Source organism: Pholcus phalangioides, unplaced genomic scaffold (assembly GCF_987345545.1).
Source record: "Pholcus phalangioides strain wild (caught in Gottingen) unplaced genomic scaffold, Ppha-v1.0 ptg000012l_1, whole genome shotgun sequence".
NCBI lineage: Eukaryota > Metazoa > Arthropoda > Arachnida > Araneae > Pholcidae > Pholcus > Pholcus phalangioides.
The window spans coordinates 23,339,072-23,352,586 of record NW_028301605.1 but is presented as its reverse complement, the minus strand read 5'-3'; the positions used below and the strand labels follow the sequence as shown (position 1 = coordinate 23,352,586).

The 13,515-nt window shown below is 40.2% G+C and overlaps 1 pseudogene across 2 annotated transcripts in view; it reads left to right on the top strand.

Annotated features, from left to right (window-relative positions):
• Nucleotides 1-13,515, top strand: part of LOC149079884 (toll-like receptor Tollo pseudogene) — a 164,228-nt pseudogene that overhangs the window by 110,361 nt on the left and 40,352 nt on the right. For both annotated transcript variants that reach the window (XR_016193700.1, XR_016193699.1), the window contains exon 3: nucleotides 8,167-13,310. The product of XR_016193700.1 is annotated as a toll-like receptor Tollo pseudogene, transcript variant X2 (transcript). The remainder of the gene's footprint in view (nucleotides 1-8,166; nucleotides 13,311-13,515) is intronic.

Sequence of the window (13,515 nt, the reverse complement as noted above, 5' to 3'; positions counted from 1 at the left end):
AATAAAAGAAGCAGTAGGATAAAAATAAGAAGAAAATGAACACCTGAGAAAACACTGGCATAGGATAAAAAAAAACAAAAAAACTTTCAGTTCAAGTTATGACCTTCCTCTGCTTGAATAAACTTCAGATTTTTCTTGAATATCTATGAAAAGGTAAAAAAAAAAAATTATAATAAATGTTAACGAAGGTGTCAAAGTGTTAACACAGAATAAATAGCTTCTTCTTTCTTTCTCCACTGTAGGTAACCGGTTTCTTTTCTTTTTCTTTTGAAGATAATGTTCTTAAAAAAGTAAATGAGAACTTTTCCGCTGTATTTATTATTTTATTTAACTTCCTCTCGTGCAAGCGGAGAATTTTTTAATTTATTTTTTTCTATCGCGTCATGTGTTGTCTTATGTGCTAGATATAAATTATAGTAAAAATATAAAATAAAAATAATGTATGATACTACGTATTTTTTAATTAAATGGATCGTTTTAGTAATGAATTGAAATATGGTCTATGATAAAAGGAGCCTTCATGAAAATATATGAACAGACAAAACTGGGATTTTAATCATAATTGGAGACATTAATGGTGGAATAGACAATTATATATGAAGGGGGGTGAACATTTGTTTCTGCATTGTTGAAAAACGCATTGTTAATAGCCATGACAACCTAACTAAACATTCCGAAAATCATTGATATAGCCAAGAACAAATTTTCGCTTTACTTTGCTCGAAGACATTTGTCCGGCTGTGGCAAAGTTCTAACCACATACAGTCTGTCCTAGTTAATCGGATATCAAAGATTACAACACACAATATCGAATTAAGCGTTGTATCCGATTATGACAAGAACAATTAAATTGCCTTTACATCGTTAGTATAGTTTTTATATTGAAAACTGATGAAGGATCAATATTAATAAAGCTTCTGGTCTAAATCAGACATCAAAAACGGAATTAAAATTATAGTTAATTATAATGATCTCAGCACCAAAGATTTTTACTTTTCATTAGGAAAGTTAGCGCTCTCTATTGGTTCAACAAAGAACAAAAGTAAAATACTTAATGTCAATGTATATGTCATGTATGTATATGTCAATCGAAGACAACTTGAATACTTCTAGTCCAGTACCTACTATCAGAATTTTTTTTTTGTTATCTTAACTTAGTAACATATTTTCCATTATTCCAAAAACATTTTTCATTCAATAAAAGCATTATGTGTATGGTGGTTCATGTGCATTAACACTTGAAGGGTAAAGCGCAATATTCGATTTAAGTGGGTAAAAGTCGTTGAGCGCGAGGAACTTTAACGTTGTCTTTATGGGAGAAATTTTGGTGCCAGAGAAATTCATCCGATTAAACGGGGCCGACTGTACTTGAAATAGCATATTTGCCTTCCTCGTTCAGCTTGATATGCAAGCTGTCCGTATATTTCTCATTTCTTCACGTGTCCCGTATATTTCTCATAAATTCTGCAGAAGATTTCCCGTTCAGGTTAAAGGAGAAATGTCTAAAGATCCATTCCTCTACCACTTTTCGAAAAAAGTGTGAATCAAAATTTATGTATTGGACATAAATGTCCGGTTTGGCTGAGGTCCCATGGTCCTGATGTCCGTCAGGTTTACGACTTCAAAAAGGCACCCAATGACTCCATACCATGAACTGTCTTTATACTGTCTCATTTGGAAGTTGGCATAGAAAAAATTTAGGTCCAATCTCAATGTGTTACACTTTCGTTTACACATGCATATTGAACCGAATATTGGTATTAAGCTGATATGTTCTGCGTCGAACGATTTCCTCAGATAGCCATGAGATCTAGCTGTGGCATGAAGTCATCGAAACTAGTCAGAGAACCCCTATTATGGACGATTTCTCTCGTCAACTTAGCGAGGAAATCCTCAATATAAACTTTGATACCATGTTTCGGCCACTTCAAATAGAATCGGTGTACCAAGCTCTATTCACTTTAGAAGTCAAAGCATCTGCTTATTTTCAAGTTGCTCTCACTTTTATGGATAAAGTGCGCTTCTGTTCAGTCAGCCATTCTCCGACGCAAACAAGCATACCTCGATACGCGTGATGTAGATTTGAGCACCTTTTCATGTAAACAATGTCACATGAATACATGCACAATTTTTTTTCCATGCGGCTTGAAAACTTCTTTGCGTGAATCGTTACTTCATGATTTTTTTTTCTTTGTCGTTTCACTCGAAAACTGAAATTCATGGAGATATGATGAGTTCTCATCTACTCCTAGCGAAGATTCTTGGTCTGTGCAGTGTTCCCTGAGACAGAGCGGCGTTCCATGATCCAGTAAGGGTGAGGGTACTCAGAATTTATCAATGTATACTGTGTATTCAAAATTTGGTGGATGTCAGTCATTAAAAACATACATAAATGACTAACTTCTAACAAAACTGAAACGTGAATAGTGGAGAAGTTGATATTAACCTTCATTTCAATCTATAGAGACCTATGGGTCATTCATTAACCTTGCCATGAGCAGAATGCACCAAGGAAGCAATAATAGCTACGGAAACAACATGAAACTCTGGTTTTGATCAAAAGGAGGAGGGGCGGGCGTCAAGGGTGATACAGAAAAATAGTTTGGGATACCATGAGCTAGAGTTGAAACTAAATGATAAGCTGTGAAAAAATCGTATTTGGCCTTCTCGATGTAAAGACTATTTACGTGATATTCTCTTAAAGATTCTTCGAAGAAGTTGATCCAGATATCACTCACGATTAACACATAGCTAAGGGATTGAGGTCGAGTTTCTTTGGAAGAATTCCGCTCCGGGTGGACTAATAAACGATCACTAACGACGTAATGTTCTGCTCTGAAGCTTTCAGCTCGTCAAATTGCCTTACGTTGTTATTGGGCCTAGCTATTTAGAATACTTGTTCTAGCTGTAGTTAGGGAAGCAAACGTAACCGAGAATCCAATATATAAGACACTGAGCAAGTTCCCGTTTGTAGTAATCAAGTCTTTATTCCCTTTCTTAAACAACAACGGCAGTGTAATCGGTAAAAGTTAGAGGTTCGAATGATGCAGAGATTATACCTCTTCTTGAATTTTATGTCTTTTGAATGCAGTTCTGAACTCAACTTGTCATGTATGTGCAAACGAATGCAGTACAAGTTCATGCAACTAATCTACAATTCTCTCTGATCTTCGAGGATCCTTATGAATACATCTATACATATACATTTGTATTTTCTATTCTTCGTTAACTCTCGATCCCGCTCCACCTACGTTAAGTAATCTCTAGTTAAAAGCAAACTTTAAATACCATTCAACATTCCTTTAAAAGATAAGTCACAGAGATAAGCGGGGGAGAACATTAATCAAGTGCGTCCGTGATCAGTGCTGACGTTGCTTTTCGTTAACAGCCGTGATGAATATCTCTTCTTGAAAACCTTTCCTTTTGGTCTTCCCATCCTTTTCTTCTCCCAGGTTGTGATGGTCGGAATTATCGGGTTTGAAGGGGGAAAAGAGTAATCGCCTCTCTTCTCTTTTGCGTTCAATCCACCATCATTGAACTAAACTTCCCATTTTTGCTCTCTTTTTTTTTTTTGGCTTTTTCTTATTTTTATCCGTTGGTTCTTTTACCTCTTCTCCGCTATCTCTATATACGTTGAAGGGTAATTACCCATTGTATGTGATTGGTTGATGTTTCGTTATCTACGAGATAGTTGATGAAGATTCATCTTTCTAAACCGAAGTTTTCGTAGACGTCGAATTTTTACCTCCCTCGGAAGAAGAAGAGTGCTAGATATCCCTCTAGTAATATGGAAATTTGTAGGAACAAGAAATACCGAAGAATTCGAACGAGATTATGTTCCAAAATATTCATAGGAATGGTACTGGATTTAGGATTTTCTGCTCCATACTCATACATATTCCCAGCATGTATATACTCTTGGCATCATAGGAAAAAAAATCGGTCTCACTAGCTTCTTCTAACTCTCGATAGCAGAATTGCGTGACTCTATTAAGACTCTCCTTCGATAAGTATAGGGTACTGGTTTTGGATCGAATCATTCGCTTCAAAAGACACGAGAATATCCAAAAATTCGCAATGATTTCTCTCTCTCTCTCTCTCAACGACGATCTCCTTCATGTTGTTTAACTCAAGCTCCTTCAGACGCCATTTTTTTTTCCAGCTCAATGGTAATGTAAGAAGACTGATAACATTGAAAGTCGAACCAAATCGAAAATTTCCATCCGATAACTGAATAATTGTCTCGACTTTTGAGGAAATTCGGAAAACTTTTTCCCGAACTTGATCCATCTTAACGAGACATAATTATCTCGAAGAAAACACATGTCTTCAATGATATTTCATTTTCCGAACCAGCGGGGAGCTAGCTCACTTCCGCCATCCCCGACATCATTTATACCATTTAAGATCTTAGCCGTTCATTCTGATAAATGGTGCAAGTTCTCGGGAAAAGTTCACATTCACAGAACATTAGAAGTACACCTGTCTCTTAAGCCGTGATAAATTATATTACAAATGGGTGAATTTCTCTGCGAGAATTTTTCCTTTCTTCCTATGGAGAAGTGTAAAACTAAAGTATCGTGTTCAGTCGGTTTTGTCTAACGGTGTGATACCTCCCTGTGTGAGAAGTATCATGTGTTACCGACCGATCTCCTTCCTACATGTTATTTCATCTTATCGAACACTAACTTACCGAGGTAGGAAGTGTGGGTGTTGCAGCGCTTGTGGTGCGAGGGGTAAAAATGGAGGTTTGTCTTATCTCTCGTTAATACTCGGAAAATTTTCTAATTAGTTGATCCAGCGAAGCATGCAGATTTGACGAGTGAGCTATACGAGCGTAACTAACGGCCTGGAAAAGGAGGACATTATCGGGCTTCTTTCTTCGGATGTCGAGATGAATGGGAGGGGGCGTTGTTGGTGCCTTTTAAAAGGAATGGGGGGGGGGGGTTCTGTAGACGTGTGCAGGCAACTTTTGGTTGTGCCGCGCCGCGCGCCTTGATCGATGCACTCTCGTTTGCATAATCTCAGTTTTAGGTGTGTGGGATCATAAGAGATATAGGTTTATATCCGCGGAATGTGCATGATGTTTATAACAGTTAATTAACTAGTGGCATGTTTGATATGGAAAGCTGCACGCGAGAGTAAACGTTAACTGGAGAATAGCCTTTAATTATCTTTATGAAAATATTGTTTCATTTTTCCCCTCTCACTATGGAACTTATATGTGGAGATAGCACAGTTTTAATTAACAGTTTTTTACCTGAGAGTCTTAATAATGTTGTAATTTACGTTTATCAAGTTTATCAATCATATGCTTTACCGTGTGTGTGGTAATTTGAAACATTACTGTGTGAAAGTTCTAGTCATAATTCCTCATATATATATATTCAATCGTTTATATAGCTTTATAAATCAGTGTAATATTCCATAGGTATAGTCTTTAATTTCGACATGTCAAAAGCAGATTCTGATGAAAGACGCATAATATTATTAGTAATTTTAGATAGTCATATATACAGTAGAACTCGGTGAATTTGAACTTTCGTGAACTCCCCTTGAGTTTTCTGTCTAATTTAAGGTTAAAATCTCTTGTTTAATGCGAAATTTTTTAGACTTCTTTGGATAATTCGAAGTTGTTGGGGGAAGGAAGGAGGGGGGACATGATTTTGATTAGACACATTTTGTTTGGAAAAATTCTACAAGAAACCAGACTTTGCTTTTCTCGATAAACTTGTTAAATAACAAATTTTTAAAGACTAATAAAAGTTTGAAAATTCTTTTTTTCCTCTACCCCCATTTTTTTTTAATAATTTAATGCCCACTTTAACATTATTCAGCTAGAGTGCATCGAAACTGTGTACCACTTAAATACCGATTATGCTTTACAACCTATAGATCAAAGTGTAACATTCGAAATTCGACAAACTTTTGTCATCATTAACAGTATGAAAAGTATCAGAATGCAGATTGTAATACGTCAGAGTGAAAGTATATTTCCTTGATAGAGAGAGCATAAGAATGATAAGCAAAATTTGGGAAACAGTTTCGTAGCGGATGGTCATGAACTGTGTCTGTAAATTAGGCTTTGAACATGGTCAAGGAATTCTGCAGTGATGGTAATTCCAGAACAGTGGAATAATATAGCAGCTAAGATCGCACAGTTATAATAATTATAAATTTTTAAAATTTGAGGAACAGTTCCGCAACAGATGATAAAATTTTAATAACTTATAACTGTTACCTTTTGTGAATGGTGATAGGTCAAATTGCAACTTGTGATCATTTTACAGATCCAGGATAGATTAATTGGGCAATTCGAATTTTGGATATAATTCGAACTTTTTTCTATTGATTTTGGACTTCGAATTAAACAATTTCGACTATAGTTTATCGAATTTCAGTACTGTTGTAATTTCAGTGACAAGTTTGAATAAGAAGGCATCTTGGAGAGTTGATTTCGGTCTCTTGATTCTTCAAGATTGATCATTTTGTCGTGTCGAGATTGATGTCTTGGCAATGAAGATTTACACCATCCTTGAGAAGTATAGATTAGTATCGTGGTGTTCGAAAAGACTGTGGCTAATCTGGATGGGTGTCTAGGCAAGTCCAAATCGGTATTTAGACAAGTCGAGATTTTTCCGAGTCGGGATTGGCATGCAAGACACGCGTGCGCGTTCAAATCCTTTCCATTCAGGATCTGTATCTAAACAAGTCGGAATTAGTGTCTAGACAAGTCGAAGTGTTGGCAAATCTGATTTGTTCTTAGACAAGTCGATTTTTTACAAGCCGTTATCGGTATTTAGGCAATTCGAGATTGGTATGATTCGTAGAGATTCGAGATTGGTATGATTCGTAGAGATTCGAGATTGGTATGATTCGTAGAGATTCGAGATTGGTATGATTCGTAGAGATTCGAGATTGGTATGATTCGTAGAGATTCGAGATTGGTATGATTCGTAGAGATTCGAGATTTGTATCTCTTACTAGTACAAATTGACATCTTATTATCCGGGATCCGGGATTAGTATCTTGACAAGTCGAATTTAGTACATTGAAAACTCGGATTAACGTCTTGAAAAGTCGGGATTAATATCATGACAAATCAAGATCGGTACCCAAGAAAGTCGGTATCGATATCTTGGTGAGTCGGGAAGTTGAGATTAGTTTCTTGGCAAGTTTGAATAGGTCCCCAGGTAAGTCGGGATTAGTGTCGAGATCGGTACCTTAGCGTGTCGGGCTAACCGTCTGGGCATGTCGAAATCTTCATAAATCAAAATTGGTATAACACATGAAATTTTCTTATCGGAATTGGTATAATTTGAAGTTGACATTTTGAAAACGAATTGGCATTTTTCAAAAATTATTAAGCACAATTCAGTGTTATAATCTCGACGTATTTAGAACATTTTTTTGTGCAGATACATATAATACAGTTTTTAAATAGATATAAGGCTTTATAAAATATTTTTGATTGTTCTTCGTTTATAAAACGGAAAAATGCAATCAATAAGCGTATCGATTACATTCAAGCAAAAGTATAACCAATAAGTTTAGTGGTTGGTTTTTTTCAAGTTTTGCAAAAGATATTTTATCAAACTTTTATAGTGTAATCCTGGTCTAATGTGAGCATGGTTTAGTATAAGACCTCTGGTTCATCCATTCATGTTCATTCTGTCGCCCTGGGTCATCTTTTATGCACCCCTAACGATCTAAGTAGACCCGATTCCGACCTCCCGAACAATTATTTTTACTCCCGGATTGGGATTTGAATCAGTGCAGTCGAAGGTTGGTGCGCTATACACAAGGCAGTCGGGAGTCTCAGATGCTTGATAGATGTTCGAGTGGTATTGCGTGTTTTGTAAATGGGATTAGCGTGTACCTCCCAAAAATCTTTTTTCTTCCTGTACATAAATCTTTATTCCGATCGTTCTTAGGCGATTTTGCAAAGGCAAAATGCCTGTTTTTGCAAACAGGCTCCAATAATATATTGGCATTTAGTTTCATAAAACTTCCAAAGCTTCGCAAGTTCCTTCGTTAAAATATATTCAGCTTATATTTTGCATATACATGTTTAAAGCCTTTTCAGCTTTCATATGCATGACTTCAAAACTGTTTGAGTGCATTTATATATCTATATGTACAATCTCCCTTCTCTTTAAATTACAGGTGTATCCTTGGAGAATTCTAAGAAGCGAAGATATTGGTCTGGCTCTGCGTGGTTGAACCTTACAGCTAAAACTGGGTACTAGCAGTGCCACCACTATATAACGACTTGCATCGTTAAACAGTTTTACAAGACAGCCAAAATCCCCCGGGGAGACCGCACAAGAAAGTTTTCCTAAAGACTGAAGCCAAAAACGATCTGACGTGTACGTCGCGCGCAACCGAAGTCGTTTGAAGAGTGCCCTGGCTCACCTCATTCTCCCTTGAAGCAATAGTTTTGGTGAGGGGGAAGAGAAACGTATATCTATCCATCTATATACGCAAACCATAGCAATGAGAAGACCTAGTCCCACGTATTCCTGTTAAATGATCCGGGGACACGGGATCCTCTCGGAGGAGTTAACGTCACTTCTAGCAGAGGCAACGGTCACTTAGTTATTTGACAGATGCTCCAAGGAATCGATCTCTTCGCAAGAACCACGGGGACTTTGGGATTTCTCCTCGAAATCCCCATCGAGGGGGATACGGGGTCCTCCTACTACTACTACAACTTGGAATGATAAAACTTTTATTTCTGTCTCCTAGACCTCTCTTCTCCCTATCCTCTCTGCGTCGTCTTCTCCTTTTACGACCTCCTCGATGTTCTGTTTACTTCGTTTCAAGAAAGGGGAAAATGCTTTCAAGAGGAACATCGGTTGAATGTATCATTCGGAAAACCTCGTGTTTTACAACCGAATAGTTTCGTCCATTTGTCGAATTGTCTTCGTTCCTCTTTGTTCAGTTCAAGAAAAGAAGAAGAAAAGTGGATATTTTCTCTCTTATAGTTTGTCTTTATGTGTTTCAGCTCGGTGCCAGGAGAGATAATGCTCCACGGCCGTGATACGCCACTGTCCGTTCCTTTGTAAATTGCATACACGTGTAGCAAGGACTATTTTCTAGGTCGTTATAATAATTATAAGCAGCGTATAGTGGTTTGGAAAGATGAAAAGGATGAGTCAGTATATTATATCAATACTATACATATATAAGAGGAGTCTGTGATCAGTATTACATCGTTTCCGCATGGTTATTTTTTACCAGTGTGTTGATGTTTAGGAGTTTAGATGTGTTCATATCATGATTGAAGAAAATACAGGGGATAATTAATGCACAACTTTTGGTATGAAATAGATATTTGTCATAACTATATTATAAGAAATTCGCTAAAAGGCCTTCGGATATATATGGGGAAATTGTATTCGTTCGCATGGTAGAAAATATTTTCGGTAGAGACTGTTTATATAGTTTTGAATTCGAAGTATTTTATATACGTCTATAAGTGAAGAAATTCGATTAATTGATATATATACATGTGTGTGTGTGTGCGTAAATTGCGTGTTTTTTTGTGATTGTCCGCGGGTGTCACCAGTATCAACGTGAAGCTTGACTTTCGACGACGACATACACCAATCAGCAATGGAGATCAGAGTCACAAGTGTTAGTGTGATTGTGGACTTGGTAATTATGATTATTCTGTGTACGACGACGTGTAGGGCGCAGCTGGACTACGCTGTGCCCAGTAACTGTCAGTGGGAAGTGCACCGACATTACTTGATGGAACCGAATATCTACATGACGTGCAACGTCGACACCGTCAACGGTGCAAGGACTAACTTTAGCCTTATACAGTCCATGCATACTGTCGGACTGACCGTAATCTGTGATGATCCTGCTAGTGAGAACAGCCTTACTAATAGTTCCTTCGCACATTTGAAACACCTACAGTACTTAGAGTTCCAAAATTGTTATATATCAGAAATCGGTGACGAGGCCTTCACCGGCCTGTCCTCGTTGAAGAATTTGACGATACGAAACGGTAGAGGGCTCGAAAGTAGTAGCAGCAGTAGGTCACCCGTGGTGATTGGTTCCAGGGTCCTCTCGAAAGTGCGGGAGCTATCGAGGCTGATTCTGACAGACGGCAACATCAAGACGCTTCCTGAATATCCGTTTTGTGGCCTTATAAGTTTGAAGTTTCTCAATCTGAGCGGGAATTCAATCCAAGACTTGAGGGTGTTGGGTCTGGAGGAACGGAAGTTGTTCCCCTGCATCCCCGAGCTACAGGTCCTCGATCTTTCCCGAAACAAGATCAAACAAATGTCAGACGAGGTTCTGTCGTCCCTGAGGCGACTGAAGAACTTGAGCCTTGCCGACAATCATCTGAGTTCTCTGTCGCCGTATTCACTGATCGGGTTGCAGAGGCTGAGGATCATAGATCTGTCGGGCAATAAGCTAAACGAATTCCATCCTCACTTTTTCCATCACTCCACTGAGTTACGGGAAGTCAACCTGCGGAACAACAGCCTCGCCGGGTTCCCGTCGGCTCTGTTCCGATCGTTACAGCAATTGACTATCCTCGACCTCTCCTATAATGAAATCTCGGATCTCCGTTTCCTATCGGACTCGTTCAAAAACCCGAACAAGCTGAGCATACTAAACATTAGTTGCAACAAAGTGAGGCGCATCGAAGGCACGCCTTTTGTAGCATTGGGGAGCCTTCAAACGCTGTACCTTGACGATAACGTCATAGAGTACATCGCTGAGAACGCTTTCAATCACCTGAAGGAGCTAAAGACATTATACCTTCGGAACAACAAGCTCCGGAAGGTAGAATCGGGGACCTTCGACGGCGTTTTCGGCCTACGCGACGTGTATCTCAGTAGCAATGATATAGAGGCAATCGAGCCCAACGCCTTCGTGAACTGCACATATCTACGTCATCTTGACCTGAGTAGGAACAAGATGGCAATCATACCGATGGCAGTGAATCGCCTCGAATATTTACGTTCCCTAAACCTGGCTTATAATTCCATATCCAACATCACGAACGATACTTTCGAGAACTTGAAGCATCTGGTTACTTTAGACCTCAGTTTTAACACAATCGGTAATTTGAGCAGAGGCACTTTCCGGGACCAATATTTTTTGAAGACCGTGAACTTGTCGAGCAACAGGATACAATCCCTTGAGCACGGTATATTCGACGACGCTATCGAGATGGAGAGGATAGAACTGAACGACAACCTCCTCTCCGACATCAATGGGCTCTTCATGAACTTGAGGAACCTTAGATTCCTGAACGTGTCCAGGAACAGCATCACGTGGTTCGATTACGCTCTCATACCGACCGGGCTTATCTACCTCGATATGCATGACAATAGCATAGACAGTCTCGGGAACTATTTCGAGATGGAGTCGGTGCTGAACTTGCGTTTCCTTGATGCCTCCTTCAATAAGATTAAGGAGATAAATCCCGCGTCTTTCCCTAACAAAATTGAATACGCGTCCATGAGGAATAACTCTCTAGAGACGATTAACTCGTTCACATTCATGAGCAAAGCGAATCTGACCACTATGGATTTGAGATACAACAACGTTAGAAATCTTGATATAAACGCGCTCCGGATGAGGAGCGTCCCGGGTAACCAGGATCTACCGGTGTTTTATCTATCACAGAACCCACTGATATGTGACTGCACGATGGAGTGGCTGCAGAGAATAAACAACATGGATGACATGAGGCAGTATCCCAGGATAGCCGATCTAGACGACCTTATGTGCCACATGACATTCCCCAGACAGCAAGCTATTATCCCTATCGTCGAAGCAAAGTCGAACGAGTTCCTTTGCAAATACCGCAGTCATTGTTTCGCCCTGTGCCACTGCTGCGAGTTCGATGCCTGCGATTGCGAGATGGTCTGCCCGGAGAATTGCACATGCTATTCGGATCAGACTTGGAATACCAATATCGTCGATTGCAGCTCGCGTAGGTACACGCGGGTGCCGTCGCGTGTGCCCATGGACGTCACGGAGTTGTATTTGGACGGCAATGACATGAGTAAGGTCGGCAGCCATTCTTTCATCGGCCGCAAAAACATGCGCGTGCTCCACCTCAACAGCAGCAACATACACGTGATACGCAATAGGACGTTCAACGGACTGCAGAACTTGCTGAAGCTCCATCTGGAACACAACTACATCGCTGTCATCCAGGGACACGAGTTCACGAACCTGACAAACCTGAAGGAACTTTACCTCTCTTACAACCGTTTGTCTAGCGTGAATAATTCGAGTTTCTCCCATATGAAGTTCCTCAAAGTCTTGTACCTTGATCATAATTATATCATCGAGTTCCAGGTCTGGAACTTGAATTCAAACCGTGCCCTGGTCAATGTCAGGCTGGGATACAATAGCTGGGCTTGCTCCTGCGAGTACCTTGGTAAATATCAGAAATGGCTGACCGGTGGAGGCAGTTATGTTCAGGACCGCGAGGAAGTGCGCTGTTACAAGAACCAGACTGCTGGTATATACGTCCTGCAGTTCAACGCTTCGGCGTGCTCAAACCACAGCCCGCCAACGTACTACAAAGCCGAATTCTCTGGCGAGTACGTGCCGGTGATGATAGTTGCACCCGCGGTGTTCTTCGTCCTGGTATTCAGCGTGCTACTGTTCTGTTTCTACAACCGCGAGATGAAGATATGGATCTACAGCAGGTACGGAGTGAGACTTTTCGAGAGGAACAACTTCTCCGGGGACACGGAGAAGCTTTTCGACGCCTTCTTGTCGTACTGCAAGAAGGACGAGGCTTTCGTGTCGCAGATGCTGGCTCCCGAGCTCGAGGACGGGACCTACCCGCACAGGCTATGCCTTAGATACCGCGACCTCCCGATGGCGGAGTACGTGGCCGAGGCCATATCCGAGGCGATCGAGTGCAGCCGGTGCACCCTGGCCGTGGTTTCCGAACAGTACCTCAAGAGCGAGTGGTGCGTGTACGAACTGAAGGCGGGCCATCACGAGACCCGCATAAACCGTCGTCACAAACTCATAGTGGTCTTGCTGGACAAGATAAATTTCAAAGATCTCGACCCGGACGTCCGGTTGTGCTTAAGATCGGCTTCCCTAGTGCATTGGGGAGACCGGAGGTTCTGGGAGAAGCTCCGATTCTCCCTACCCGAACCGAGGTTGCACAAGGACAGCGTCAACTCTAGTGAATTCAAAACGTCAGCTTTACGAAGGTCTTCTGTCACGAACTCTGTGAAGCTGGTCTGATGGAAGGCGTTTTTCCCCGGAACTTTTCTCTAATAACTTCATCTGTGATATTCAAAGTAAAAGTAAGTTATATTTAAATCCCATTATTATTATTATTAACGTGATGCAGTCGAACTCCGTTATAGAGAACAAGACCTATTACGGACAGAGCTTTTGTTTCTGCCCTATAGAATATTTTCCTGCTGGGTCCATCCAACACGAAAAACCTCTTTGTACAGAGGATGAAATTTTCGGTCCCCCTTGAAGTTCGTTATAAAGGAATTTGAC